Genomic DNA, 16294 nt, shown 5'->3' on the forward strand with positions numbered 1-16294 from the left:
CACATCACTGTTCACCATTGAAGAAAGTCAGGACAGGAAGTTCAACAGAGCAGAGACCTGGAGTTAGGATTTGATGCAGAGACCCTAGAGGAGTGCTATGTACTGACTTGTTCAGCCTTTCTTATAGCACCCAGGACCACCAGCCCAAGGGGAGCTCTATCACATGTAAGTAATTTGTGCTACAATATTTTATTCTTACAATATCAGTCTATCTGTCAACTGTTACATTCTTTTAAGAATTATTTATTTTTATTTTATATGCATTGGTGTTTTGCCTGCATTTATGTCTGTGTGAGGGTGTCAGATCCCCTGGAACTAGGGTTATAGACAATATGAGCTGCCATATGCATGCTGGGAATTGAACCTGGGTCCCTTGGTAGAGCCCATCCATGTCAATCACTAATTAAGAACATGCTCTAAGGATTTGTCTACAGCTGGATCTAGATTATGGAGGCACTTTCTCAGCTGAGGTTCCTTCCTCCCAGAAGACTTGAACTTGGGTTAAGTTGACATAAAACTAGCCAGCACAGGTCATTTAGTATATAAATAGATTCAATTCGTAAATTCAATTTGTTTCACCTCTCTGTAGATCCCAAATTTTAGTCTTGGGACTGGAGAGATGATTCAGTGGTCTGAGCACACACTGGCTGCTATTCCAGAGGACTGGGCTTTGATTTCCAGCACTCACATCATGGCTCACAACTATCTGTAACTCCAGTTCCAGAGGACTGATGCTCTTCTGGTCTCCATGGGTACCAGGCACATATGTGGTACACAGACACACATGCAAGCAAACATAAGATCATAAAGCCATTTTTAAAATAGTTATTTTGATGTAATTCTTATGTAAGTTTCAAGGTAGGTCCATTTTGATGGATGTTTACAAATGTTCATTTCCCCTTTATGTTCATATTTTCCTTTGTTTTTATACTGAATCCTACCACCAACATAGTAGTATATAAAAAAAGAATACAGGAACCAAGTGTGGCATCACCCAAACTAAAGTGTGAGGATTGTGAGTTCTAGGCCAGTCTGGACTACATAGCAAAGTCTGGACTACATAGTGAGGGGGTAGGTGGATAGTGAGCGGGTAGGGGAGGGAACAGGAGGAGAAGAGAGAGTGGGGAGAGAGAACAATGTTTTGGAGAGAAATGTGAACTTAAGGATGTAACAGGAAGAAAAATGGAAGTATTTTGTTCAGAAGGACTTTGTGACATTTGAGTCTATATTTCCTCCTGGAATTTTCAATGCAGCTATCATATATGCTAAGCTATAAAGAAAGCAGTTGAATTAGTCAGTATAAATCATGTTATTCTGTGGTAACAAACAGCCTGTGTTCTGGCATAAAAACAGAATTGCTCCCACACATGGCTGATGTTTACCCAGGGTCTGTATGGGCTCTGCTTGCTGAACTTCCTCCAGAACACAGGTTGGTGACTTCAAAAACAAAGCTTTGGAGAGACAAACAAAAAAAACAAAGCTTTTTTTTATTATTTGTATTATAATTTATATATGATAGGGAAGTGAAACACATTTTCTTTCTTTTTTTTATTGCTGTGTTTCTCCTTATTAGAATATATTATTTTTTGCCACTCTATTTTTTATTGGATGTTTTATTTACATTTCATATGTTATCCTCTTACCCCATTCCTCCCTCTCCCACCCAGGAACTCCCTATTCCATAACCCCTCCTTCTGCTTCTCTGCAGATGTGCCCCTACCTACCCCCCCCACTCCCACGTCCCCACCCTCAAATTCCCACCCACTGGGTGTTCAACTTCTTTTCATGGGCTTTTAGATGAAGTTTCTTCTTTAGGAAAAGACATATTTAAATGTACATCCATTTTGTCTTACATTTATGAAGATCATAGAGATCATATTTCAGTATTATTCTTTTTGCTCTTGCCTTTAGTACTATGATCCACTTTGAGTTAATTTTTATCTGTGGTATGTAGTAACAGTTTGTTTTAGTTGCCTATTGCTCTATAAAATTAAGTGAAAGACTTAATGATTTAAAATGGCAACATTTGTGGGGGACACAGACAGATCTGTCAGCAATGTCTTTGCTGTGCAAGCATGAAGAACTGAGTTCAGTCACCAGCATCCTTATAAACAAAGCAGGGTATGATGGCACATGCTTTAACCCCAGTTTTAGACAAGCAGAGACTGGCAAATCCCTGTGACTCACATGACAATTAGCCAGTTGAGTCAGAAAGTTCATAGCCAATAAGAGATCCTGTCTCAAAATACAAGGAGGATGGCTCCTGAAGATTGACAGCTAAGGTTGACATCTGACCTCCAAGCATAACACACACACACACACACACACACACACACACACACACACACACGCTCTTTAGTGCAACAGTATAAGCACTGGCCCCACCAATAAGCCAGGTCATCCTACAAGTGACCCTTTGTCAATGTCTCCTCCTGCAGATACCTTTAATGGTACCCACACTCTGGTCTGTCTTGGGCTCCCTATCTGGGCTGAGTAGATATGTGTGCTGCATCTCCTCAGGAAAATGTTATTTGTATGTTCATGTCACCAACATGACAACACACACACACACACACACACACACACACACACGTGTATGTATATATATTTTGAGAACTAATTTTCAAAGGGTAATTCAAATGTAACCTTAATTTATCCACAGGATAATAAAGATTAAGTAGTGTAAAGTACTGTTTTCATAAGTGGAAATGCTAACTGCATTAATGACAATAGAGTGCATATATTTGACTATTTGCCATCTACCATCTCCTGTATTAATACCTGTAGCTATAGAACAATATACTACAGACAATGAAAACATCAAACATCCATAGCACCGGTTTTTAGAGGTCAGAATCTTTGCACAGATTAGCTGGAGTTTTGTTCCAGGGTTTTCACAGGCTTTGGTGCAGTGGTAACCAGGCTACGGTGTCATATTAGTTTCACATAGGGGAAAGTCTGCTTCTAAGGTTCAGAAAGTGTTGGCAGCTCTGTCTTCCCTCTGCACCACACTGGAGGCTTCAGTTTTCCTCTTGCTCTCTGTTTCCTTGAATTCTCTGCTTTGTGGATCTTCCCAACACAGCAGCTTGCATCTCTGGGCTGATGAGAATAAAGTTTTCTAGAGAAAGGCATGCCACTCTCGGCACCACCGTGTACATCTGTGAGTAGTGCATTCATAGGAAACCACGTATGTCTCCCTATTCATCTTCCTATTTGCTGTGCTCCCACGGCCAAGGCTAGTCACAGATTCACCCTCACTAAAAGGGAATGGGTCACTTAGGGCTCAGGTACCTTTGGAACTAGGAGTACTGCCATCAGTTTGTCTTTCATATGTTCAGCACATATTTCAAGAAGAAACTGTGTTTGCATGAAGTTTAAACAGTCTATACATGCTCATACTGCAGTATAGAGAGGTTTGGTAAATATGGCTTAATTCTCAATGGTGCAACTAGAAATCTAGTTCTTTGCCTTTATTGAACTAATATGTACTACTCACCAATATGTAAGCTTCATAATTTACTTTGAAAAGGGCACCTTAGGCTGGAGAGATGGCACAACATTTGCTGCTATTACAGAAGATGGGTTGAGTTCCTAGCTTCCATATCTGACGGCTCAAAACTGGTTATGATTCCCACCTCAGTGGATCCAACAAACTCTTCTGGCCTCCATGGACAACAAGCATGTATATGATATACATACATACATACATGCAGACATTCACACATATGCACTAAAATAATTAAAAAATAAGTTTTAAAATATATATCAACAATATTTTAAAGGGGAATCTTTCTCAATATAAGAGAAATAATGTCTTGTCAGATGATTAATAGGCTTATCTCCTATTATTCATTTCAACAAGTAGTGAGTGCCCCCTGAGTTATTTAAACATACTTTTGTCTAACCTTGTTTTTCATTAGACTATGTTAACAGCAACCACCTGCTTCTTGCAGCCACTCGTCAGCCCTGATTACAAGACAGAATTCTTCAGTGGTATGCTTCCATGTGTGAGAGATGGATCTGAGGCAGAGGTTGAGCTTAATTACCCTTTCTCCTCATCTTTTTTCAGCCCATGATTTTGAATTATTTTTGAAATCATACTTCTAAGAAAAAAGGAAGAGAAAGAGTGAGTAATGTGATCGAACTAATAATTAGCAGAAGGTCACCTGACCAGCAAGCCTGTGCGGTACTTCTTCCATTACAGTCACGAAGACAAAATTCTCATCACATTCAATACTGGAAAGAATAAATGTGATGAGGCAGAGTTACAGGCAGCCCACCCTGCCTCTTTTATAGCAGCATGGTGCTTGGATCTGCATAGAGGTGGAGTGTTCTCTATTGTACAGATCAACCAGGAGAACAGGTGTGTTCAGGCATTTACCAAACCACACTCTACAGAAGGAAGTGTTCACTGAATTTGAATGGTTTTTACAAAGTAAAAGGTATTATGGTCAACTATGCCTGGGAAGTGCAAGTATAGATATAATGTGTAAGGTCTGGGTGTTATTCTCTATGATTTATGCATTGTGTATCGGGAGTATGTTGTGGAAAACTCGATTTGTTATAGAGTATGATCCAAGTATTGCTCAGAATAGCTGCAGGAACTGCTCTTGGAATCATAACCAATTTATGGTATTCATTTGAAAATTCCCCATTTGAACATTTAGAGGAACTGAGCCATGCAAGCACATGTACAGCTTAGCAACCCAGGGTTTTACTTGGTTTTGGTTATACACACTCCTCTGTAATAGTGTCCTTGACAGGTCTGTTCTTTCACCTACACATGAGGTGCACACATAACCCCTTCTCCAATCAATCTACATAGCAACCTCAAAACATCTCAGAGCACTCTCTGAATCAGGCTATGGGTACCACCCTCCCCAACCAATAGTATAGATTTTCTTCCCCTTAACAAGAATCAAAGTTAGATAGTTTTTGTTCAAGTATATTCCCACCCAGTGTATCAGGTATGAAGAATATAAAGACTGATCCAGCCTGACCTCGTTTTTAGGTACATGCACAGTAAGACAAAACTATCTATGCTAATTTGGACTTCATATGATTAAAATCAGATGCATTATGGGAAAGGATACACTCAGAAGAAAAATGACTATATGACCTAATCTTTTAACCACAACAGGGAACCACCTTTCTTGTGTCCCTAAGTAACCAAACTTCTCCTCCTCTTGAACCCCATAGAAGGAAGTCCCATACGGTAATTAGTCTTTGTAATTAGTAATCTTGTCATTGTATCCTTTTCTAGTCTGTACTGTTGGTTCACCTTAAATAGAGTCATGTTGCCATGTTTGCAACTCTATGTGAGCCTGTATTTTCAATCTTTTCTTAAACAGCCAAGAATCTGAAACCACTAGACCCAGACCCTGATCACCAGTAACAGGCAGAAATCTGTTCGCTTAGCACTGTCTGTTGCACTGTACTGCATGAGCGACAGTGACAGTTGCAGTAACAATCACTGAGTAATTAGTCTTTGTAATTAGCAATTTTTTCATTGTATCCTTTTCTAGTCTGTACTGTTGGTTCACCTTAAATGAAGTCACGTTGCCATGTTTGCAACTCTATATGAGCCTGTATTTATAGCACAAGAGTAAATGACTGTAGTTAGACGTTAATGCATTACAGAAGGTGTCTTACATAACTTACGTGGGTTATGCCATGTGACCATCATTGTACTAGCAGGTGTCGTGTAATGAATAGAGAGCATACACACTATTGACACCCACAGTGCTCATCTCCAAGCGTAGCGCCTATACACTGTGAGATGCCACTAGCATCAGAAACATATGTTGCAGAGCGCCTTCCTACAATGAAACTTCCTATAAGGTCCAAATCATCTTATGTGAAAAAAAAAATTGAATTGTCATTGATAATTTTGTATTGATTGAAGGTTTTGAGACATTTTTAGTTCAGTTGATGGCTTTGTTATACATTACAAACTTTATAAAGTATAGAGTGAGGCCTTAGAGATACGGGTCATTTTTGTTGCTAAACACTTGATGTAGCCAGATGCAGCACTCAGGGTTTCTGAACAGCTGATAACAGGAGCAAGACAAGCCTCATGCATGTCATCTTCCAGTCCCTGGGTGTACCCAGTGCTGCTCATGGCCTGAGGAACCTATGTGGTGACAGAGCACATGGAAAGATTCTCTATTCAAATGGGTTTTCAGAAAACGATTTAAAAGTAAACAGCATTACAAAGCATCAACTTAACACCAAACAGAGATTAATAAATTATGTATCATATAATGTCAATATTGCCTTGGTTAAGGGTCATGATAGAGTGCGTTGCATAGCATGGGAAAAAAAGGCCTGTGGTAGAAATGCAGAGAGTTTGACTCTGTGTATCCATCCTGGGGTACAGTGCTGGAACTCATTAGAGTAATTTGGGGAGTTCAGAAAACGCACAAACATTTTGGCCACATGAGACTAATTGAATGACAGACAGTCTCAGGAGCCAGACCTCAAACTTATACATATATGTGTAATACACACACACACACACACACACACACACACACACACACACAAGCACATCTATATATAATCCCTGAAGAGGATTCACAGGTGCATTGAGATTGATAATGGTCCAAATGTTACAGTCAGGAGACAAAACATTATTTGGTGACTATATTTTTCAGATTAAGCCACAGACACAAGTCTCAAGGAAACTCATCAAAAGTAAGTAGGTAACAGAATGTACTTTAATTTCTTTTAGTGTGTATCATTTCAGCTCCGATTAATACTCTGATTAATACACTTTCCTTTGTGTTACTTTAAGGAATTATTTCATTTCTCTTGGGCTATGAGCTCAGGCCAGCAAATGTGAGCATTCGTCTAACATCATGTACTTTAATATTTGCTTCAGCAAACAGGCATTTAAACTGTGTGACTCATTTTAGCCCTAAGTCCATGCTAATTATCTTGGTGAATGTCAGCCATGCTGTAATCTTTAGATGGCTCATTTCTATCCCACTTCTGAGCACAGGATCACAGGGTTCTGCTGGCCTTTTGTTAAGAGCTTCAAATTGATCCCATCAAAGATGGTTCTAGACCTACAGCACAGCAACAGTTAACTTCCAATCCTGATTTACATGGAAAAAAACTACTAACCAAGTTTACCTTAACTGGCACTAGATACAAATTACCTACAATTCGTGTCCCAGAAATAGGCTAGGTCATTAACATCCATCTGTCACAGTTATTTTCCAAATCTAATTATTTCCATTTAATAGATGAGAAAATAAATTTCCTTTAGCAGACTAAAGACATAAAAAGTCATAGTTTTGAACCGTAAAATTTGAAATATTACAGATTTTACTGAAAAATTATACATTCATTGCACATGGGTGTGTATGAATCATGCACAAGCATGTGGGCACAGATACCCCACACCATGCATGGACATAATGGACAACATGCAGGAGCTGGTACTCTTCCTCCACAGTGTGGATTCTGGAGATAGAACTCAGGTTGTCAGACTTGGCAACAAGTACATTTTTGTATAGAGCAGCTGGTTAGGTTTAGTCAACTTGAAACAAGGCAGAGTTATTTTGGAAGAGGGAATCGTGCTTGAGAAAACCCATCCACCAATTGTTCTGTGGACAAGTCTGTGGTATAATTTCTTGTTTACTGATCTAGAAATGTAACACACACACACACACACACACACACACACACACACACACACACATTCTAGAACTTTTTCAACTATAATGAAAAAAAAATTAACTTACAATGTTTTCATGAAAATAGATGTAATTGGATTTAATGTTAATTCAGTGTCAGACAAGTATTATTTTCTCACTTGTGCTTTCTAGATTTTATATTTGTAAGCCGCTCAAGTAGCATGAATGGCCATGCCATGCCCCACTCCCAGGATCTCCTACCACCAAGTTCTACCCACAGAACACTCTTAAGGCTGTAGTGGCCAATCCAGTCCCTCCAGTCCCTCCAGACAGTCAGTCAAGCTCTACCCTACAGAGTAAAAGCCCAAGCTCAGGATATGAAAACTCACCAATCCCCACCTAGGAAATCCCTACCCTAGAAAGCTCTGTTTCCCAAGAAACACTACATGAACCCTGTTGTCTGCTCAGTTCTATGCAGCCACCTGGGTTTTTCCCTCCCAATAAATATCTTATGAGAGGTTTGTTGTGCTGTGTGACTTTGTGGTATTCCTTGGGTCCAGACTACCAAGGAATTTTTCCCTTAAGAACTACAACATTTGCACTGGAGAAACCTTTTCCATCAGAGCTGTGACACAATATTAAATATCGATATATTTTCTACTGATGGGAGAGTTGAGTAGGGGGAAGGTAAGACAGTATAGGGTAGGTATGATTAAATTCCTCTCAAAACAACAGTACCTGCCTTGCTTCTATACTTGTTTGAAAATTCCTTCATGTAACCCAAGTACAATGACTATACATCACTGGGAAAATGAATAAGTATGCATTTATATCTCTGCTTTTAAGTATGTTTTAGTCCTTGGGTTAAAGTGTTCTACATTAAGTATTTTCTAAAAAGAATAGTTTTATCAAATAAAGTACAAAAGAAAACTGTATTGAAAACATGTTTTGGGCCCTGAAGCCTCCTGACCTGTTGTTTTCTCAGCAGAAGTCCTCCTGCTTTGGGATGTGCCTGGGCCATGGCCAAAATGGAGATGGGGCCTGAGAGCAAGTGCAGGCAGTCTGCAAGAGTCTGTCTGAAGAAGTACAATCTGCAAAGTTCAAGAGAAATAAGGCTATGAATATGAACTTTCTGATATTCAGGTACTGTGATAATTCAAATAATTACTTATGATGAAATCAGAATTATTCCACAATACTGAACTTAGACATGTCTGATTTTTATTCACAATGACTATTTTATTACAAGGATATGAAATTGCACATAATAAAATGTAATTATTCTGAATCTGCTCTCTAATAGAAAAAGTGTTCAAATCCTTAAAGATGGGTTGGGATCTAATCTTCCACATGAAATGGAAAAGATAATTCCCTTTGCAAGCTCTGGGACCTGGCTGCTCATCCATCATCATTTTCCGTAGTTAGCTTGAGAGCATCTTGCACGGAGACTGAGTAAACTGTGAAAGCAACAATTTTAGGGAATCATTAAAGCAAATTTGGTCAAGCAAGTACCATTTGCAGAAAACCCGAAGTTTTTCTTTGTATGATCTCAGGGAGTTTGCAGAAAGAAAATGATAGAACATGAAATTTTATACAACCTGTGCGAATATTTAATAATATAATATGGATAAATATAATAGGGAAATGAGTATAGTACTATACAATGCAGACATACATGAACCAAAACTTCATGTATTTGATATTTTTAAAGGCAGAAGAGAAATAATAGTGGTTAATGTAAACATCAATGAAAAAATGGCTTTTTCTGAGTTAGCTGTATTAAAATCAAATTCATTTCAGCTGTCCACTCATGCTTTTGTACATTTAAAAAGAACTGTTTCAAAGAAACGTAAAATTATACAGATTAATAGAGTAATATGTGATGTTTTTATGCATGTATATATTGTGTCAGGTTCGAACTGCTTAATATATGTTATAGAATACTATTCAACAACAAAAAAAAAAAAACGAGATGAAAGTGTGCCATCTGCAATAACATCAAAAAAATGTAGAAGTCAGTCTGTAAAGCTAAACAAGCTAGACATGCCAAAACAGGTCCAGTGTGGTGTCATATGGATGTGGAATTGAAACAAATTGATTTCTTGGAATTAGAAAGAAGAGTGGTTATTAGGAATACCCCTATCCGTCATCCCATTTTCAGTCTCATTTTTCTCAGAATTACTAGCAGAAAGCATCTTGTATCATTTGTAATTGCTGTACTGTCAAGAAAAGATGATTGATTACAACATCTATATTGTAATGATTTTTGAGTTTTTGTTAAGAGTATGTTCCCAAGCACAGTGTCAAATGAAGATATTAGGTTGCTAGTTGCTCTTGGATGGCATGTCTGAGAAAGGATATATATTTGCTTTCTGTTTTGTGCCAAATTACATCAATTATAACTGATCCAGTTTACATAAGAAAAGGATAGGCTTCATAGGGATGGAACAACCTAATGTCTAATGCAGACAAATACAGAGAACAACATCATCAGACATCTCTCTTACTGCATCACTTGGCCTTGCTGTTTCCTTGCCCTAGCTTCACTCTCAAGTGGACTCTCTTTGTGCAGTAGATGGGCACTGACAACTCCGGAGTTAGTGATCACATATCCTTAAAGGGCAATGTGATGGGCTATGTATCACTGGTTTTAGCTTGTCACTATACTCGGGACAGTCTGTTGTTGCCAATTGTGTTGAAGCTGAGAGCTTCATTTTACCTCCAGAACAGGCCTGTGTGGATGACAATTTATGTGGCCACTCTTCCTTCCAGTGACTGACATTACAAAATATTCAATTGAGTGTGTTGACAACCTTTCTACATTTGCTGGGGGATGATTAGCTCCCCTTGGGTATCAGCTGTTCTTGAATATCAGCTCCTCAGTTCTTAATTTCTTTGCTCTGAATTTCCACCTTTCATAAAGAGCTAGTGCCAGATAAAATCTCAACCTGTTTTTTTTGGGGGGGGCAGAGGGGGCCACATTGTAGAATTTCTGTCTGAGAGCTGGTCATACTGGCTTCCATCTCCATAATCTACAAGTGCTCTGTTCATAACCAGCTTTAAAATGTCCTGGTCTTCTGAGCCTGCATGAGAACCACATTGATTCCACTCCCACAACAACCTTCCCTCTGTCAGAATTTGCTTCCAGACAATTCAGTTTCTGCTGTTCTCCAGGCTTTTGTGGTTATTTTTGTGATGTCTCATTTGTCTGTAATCAGGTTTTCGTTTGTCCAGTTGTTCTGTACTTGGTTGGTTTTTAGGGAAGAAGGCTTGGCTCTAGAAGTCGAAACAGTCTAAACCGGGACACCTATTCCAATGCATCAGCTAGGGATAAGCAATAAAGATAAGCAGAAGGAGGAGAGTGGATCATTGTACACACCAGGAAGAACAGGTAGAGGAATGGAGTGACATCAAGTCTATTCTTAGCATAAGCATGCAGTCCTGGCCTGGATGTGGTCAGGTCCTATGCTAGCTTAGTTATGGTCCTGTGACATGGTCAGTGATAAATTATTGCCATCCTTACTTGAGAGGACCAGTAGAATTACTGTGAGATGATTACTCCTGTTCCAAGGTTTAGCCTTCCTATCATAGAGTTTTGTCTTTATTTGGAGACAAGGGGGTCATATGTCCTATGAAGCTTCACTGTTCTTAGAGCTGAAGTTCAGCACAGCTTCAGTACAATGACTTTAAAACATATGTACAGTTTCAGATAAACTTACATACATATTATTTGATGTGTATGTATTTAGGTGTATGTATTTCCAGCAGGTGTGTTCAGGAACCTGAGGAGGTCAGTAGAAGACATCCATCCCCTGGAACTGAGTTACAGATAACTCAGGTGAGCCACCATGTGGGTGCTGGGAATGGAACCCTGGGGAGGTCTGAAATAATAAGTGCTCTTAACTGCTGAGCCATCTCACTGGCTTCAAGACAATGACTTCCATATTACTAGCTTGAAGGAGAATGAGATGCATTGGATGTCACTGGTACTTAGACACTGCTTGAGTGATTTTCATGCTTATGCAAAGTCAACCAGGAGGCTGAGCTAAGGAAAATGAGACAGATACAAATTGAAGGCAGAGATGCCTGGCTTTCTCTCTGCTCTTAGCTCCCTTGTAGGCTTGTTCAGCTTGCCTACTACAATGTGCCATGTTAAAGAGTGGCCAATGAATGCTCCATGTATTCAGCTAGTCTTTCTAATGCTGGTTAATGACAAGTCAACTGATTATCAGCTCCTTCCATTGCTGGTATCATTTAGATGCTTTCATCTTATGTATCCCAGGAAATTACTGTTACCTAGGAGTTTTTGTGGTTGTCCTGTGAAGTCTTCATACACAGACCATTTTTCAGCCAAGACTCAATGATCTTTCATGAAGACTCACAAGCTCTTTAACTATAGTTTCATCAGTGATATTTTTATCCTCCAATTCTAGATACTATTGCTCTCCCTGGACTCTCATTTCTCTCTCCTCCACTCAGTGAGACTGGGAACTGTGTCTGGTTTCCTATTCCATTGCCACATTGAAAGTTCTCCCAGAAAGCAAGCTGGTGGGATGAGGGCACTGACCTCATTAGTTGCTTTTTGTTTTGTTTTGTTTTTTGTTCTGCCTAGGGAATCACAGTCTTATTCTTGATTTGGTATGGAGTTGACACAGAGTTGTTTACTGTCTTTTGCTCAGATTCCAGATACTATCACTTATATATGGAAGTGATAATAGTATTGTCAGTCAATTGAAAATAATTTCTATATCCGTCCTCACCTTGATATAGTATTACTGCTCAGCAGAAGAGATGAAAAATATTTTTGGATATCTTTCTCACAAATGCACTTCTTCAACAGCTGGCAGGGTAAAGTTTTAGACAAACACTTCAGCTAAAGTATCTCATAAAATTTTTGAGACTATTATTTTGTGAGAAGCAGAGAGAGAGAGAGAGAGGAAGGGAGGGAGGGAGGGAAGGGGAGGGAGGGGGAAGGAGTGGGAGTAAGGGAGGGAGGGAGGGAGGGAGGGAGAGGGGGGGAGGGAGGGAGGGTGGGAGAGAGAGAGACAGAGAGAGAGAGACAGAGACAGAGAGATAGAGAGAGAGAGAGAGAGAGAGAGAGAGAGAGATCTGAGTAGAAGTTTTTTCCATGAGAAGACTAATTCTTTCTTTAAAAACTTTATTGCATAGAATTGATTTTTCATATTCTTTGAAAGAGTCTTGTTTCACAGTTCTACAGTTCCTATATTAAAATGGGTCTATTGGTCCATTTGTATGCAAAATGCAAAATCCAACTATAGCCATTCACTTAGTTATGGATACTAATTATTCATATTTAACCATTAAGCTATGTCCACCAGGCTATTGTCACATTTCTGTAGTCCTAGCTTCTGAGGAATCTGAGGAAAGCAGAACTTCAACCTAGAAGCTTGAATCAGTATAAACAGCATAATGAGAACTTATTTTTTTTTAAAAAAAAATCATGTTTCAAAGGTTTAGCATGTGTGATAGACAATGCATAGATAATAGATACATAGATAGATGATAGACAGATAGGTAGATATATAGAGGATTGATAGATGACAGATAGGTAGATAGATTAATAGATTATAGACAGATAGACAGGTAGATAGAAAAAAGAAAGAAAGAAAAAAGAAAGAAAGAAGGAAAGAAGGGAAAGAAATGAATAGATAGATAGATCAACTCTTTGTGGTAGTAATACTTATACATGTAAGGTTATGAAATTAGGTTTTATTGGTAATTCAAATAAAATAAGCAATCAAATAACCAGTGATTAATTTCTTCAAAATGATGACACATTCATAGTAAAGTTGATATAAACATGGCAGTGCTCTCTAAATGTATAAGTCTTTCATCTCTAGAAAAGTCATGATATTTTAAAAGTGGAAAGAAATATGATTTTTATATTTCATGAAGGTACTTTCCAGGCTCAGTAACACAGGGTAATTATAGGCAATCACATTAACAATTACCTGTGGTGGTTTCAAGGCGTACATAATCCCTGGATATGTCTGATCCTGAAGATTTGTTCTGAGAGTTCAAGAAATATAGGATCTTTCCATCCCACTGAAAAGCAGCAGCATCCCTCACCCCACTCATTCGAAAATAACTGTCAATCATTTCTAAATTGTATTGTTTAGGCTGTTATCACTAACAGCAGGGAATATCATTTCCAGAAACGAGAAGTGATTGTTGTTGGTATGCATTCGGAATAGTACAACCAAGCACACATCTGCTGTTAGAATGCAAAGAATTACTCCTTTGCTATGGCTTGAATATGTTTCCCACAATACACACATGTTTAAATGAATATAGTGGTGGCGTTAAGAAGTGGTCCCTTAATAAGAATACAGCCTGGTGAAAGGCAATGGTGTTCTTAGTTTTAAAACAAGGAACCCAGAGAGCTTATTGGCTTCTTCCACCATGAAGGAACATGGTAGAGACATCATTTATGCACCAGAAAATGTGCCCTCACCAAACACAGATTCTGCCAGCAACTTGACCTTAGATTTGTCAGCTTTTAGAGATATGAGAAAATACTACTTGTTTGAAGTCTACTCAAGCTATTGTGTTTTCTTACAGCAACCTTTGTTGTAATCACATTAACAATTACCTGTGGTGCTTTCAAGTTACATTGTCCCTGGATAGCATCTGGTGCGGAAGATTTGTTCTGAGAGTTCAAGAAATATAGGATCTTTCCATCCCACTAAAAGGCAGCTCTGTGCTCAACAGTGAAAAGTACACCAGTAATAATAACACAAATGTCTTTTAAAAAACACGGTGGGGCTCTCATTGGAGGACAGAATCCTTAGCATGGGTCTCATTGCAGATTGTGTAGATAGCCAATGGAAGTAGAGGAGTTTTTTTTTTAAGTAGACTTAATTGTCAGATAGAAGGCAATTATGGCTTCTATTAAAAAAAAAATGGTAGAGCTAGAGGAAAAAGATTTATCCTATAGAGGCAGTAGATAGACAGTTGTTAGTGTGAAAAGACTTATCCCTGGAGTCTATCACCTAAAACAAATTACAGCTCCCAAACTGTCCAGCTGAAGCTCCCCACATGCTCCCTCTCACCTCTTAAAACACAAAGAAAATGAACATTGACGTGATTAACTGACCATTTCTGGAATTCAGTGCTCTTAATTTCATAGGAGTAACATTTTTGGAATATAAAATAAATTGGATCTAATGTTCCTTAAATGATATATATCAATCATTTTGTGGGTGTTCTAGAATTTTAGAGGCAAGACAAATCCTAATGTTCAGTCATATTTCCATCAACTAATTCATTGATAATGCAGAAACTGTTTAATTTAATTGAACACTTGGTTTTCTTTCTTATAATTTTGTAATTATATTTATGTACAGAAAACTTATCTGTGTACATTTAACCCAGTTTAGTGGCAAGTTCTTTAGCCTTTGCCTTTTCCAGCTTTGCAATGGGAGCTACAGAGTTTGGACCCAGAAGATTGCCTCCCCAATGGTGGTCTACCTGTCATTGTAATTGGTCCTAATAGCTTCCACCAACTTAGCCAGAGTACTCTTGTTTCCTGAGTTAATCTGAGCAGGAAAACCACCAGCTCAATGGGGTCTACATCATGGACAATCAACAGTAGCTGAGCCTTCTTGTTCTCCAAGGTGGTGACTGTATGTACTCCTGCTCAGAAGACAGGTAGTCTCTTAGTTGGGGCGTCTCCTTTGCCAGCAGCTTTCTTCTCAGCATTGGCCAGTAGCCTTTGCTTCTTATTCTGCTTTGTCTCTGGCCTGTACTTGTGGGCAAGCTTAAGCAGCTGAGTAGCTATTTGCCTGTCCAGGGTCTGGGTGAACTAGTTAATGGCAGGAGGTACCTTGAGCGGCTTATAGAGGATGGCTCTTTGCCGCTGCAGCCTGATGTAGAGGGGCCATTTGGTGAAGGCTGTGAGATTTCTTTTGGGCAGGATGTCCTGTCTAGTGTCGAAGTTCTTGGGCCTTTTCTCACACAAAGGATTGATCATCTTTTTGGTCTCTTGTTTCTTCATGACAGTGGGGACCAGGGTCACCTTCTTCCTCTTGGCCTTCTTTCCTTTGGGAAGAAGAGAGCTTTAAAATATATATCACAGGATGGCTTTGAATTACAGATCCTACTGTCTCTGCCTCCTTCAGCAAATCCTACCAGCCTGTGCCACCAGAACCAACTGAACACTTGGTTTTCACTGGTATTTTGAAGCAGAGATGGCCACAGACATGGATCTACAAACACTTATGTGTCACTTCTAATGGCTTTTGTCAAAGAGCTTCCAGAAATGAGGCTGTTGTAAGCAGAGGACAACAGTTGTCTCACAAAGGATGGGGCATTAGAAAATTCATGAACCATAAGAATACTTGTTCAAACATAGAAAACAGTCATTTTTCAGGGAGACAAGAGGATTTGCTCTTACAAAGCACTGACCTACAAGGCCCTGAAATACATGGCACTAGTGGGAAATATTGCATACAGATTAAAAAGCCTATAAAACACTGTACAATGGCATAATGATATACTCCTTATTCAATACAGGGGCCATTCTATGATTCCCAATAGATGATAGAATTTTCAGGTAGTATCAAATCCCAATACAGATACTGGTACCACAGTAGTAAAGGAGATAGTTACTAAGACAAATGGACCAATAG

At 38.9% G+C, this 16294-nt stretch overlaps 1 pseudogene; it reads right to left on the reverse strand.

The window, feature by feature from the left end:
• Positions 1-15029: 15029 nt before the first annotated feature.
• Positions 15030-15711, reverse strand: LOC114640568 (annotated as a pseudogene).
• Positions 15712-16294: the final 583 nt, after the last annotated feature.

The sequence above is a fragment of the Grammomys surdaster genome, unplaced genomic scaffold (assembly GCF_004785775.1).
Source record: "Grammomys surdaster isolate TR1022 unplaced genomic scaffold, NIH_TR_1.0 125834, whole genome shotgun sequence".
NCBI lineage: Eukaryota > Metazoa > Chordata > Mammalia > Rodentia > Muridae > Grammomys > Grammomys surdaster.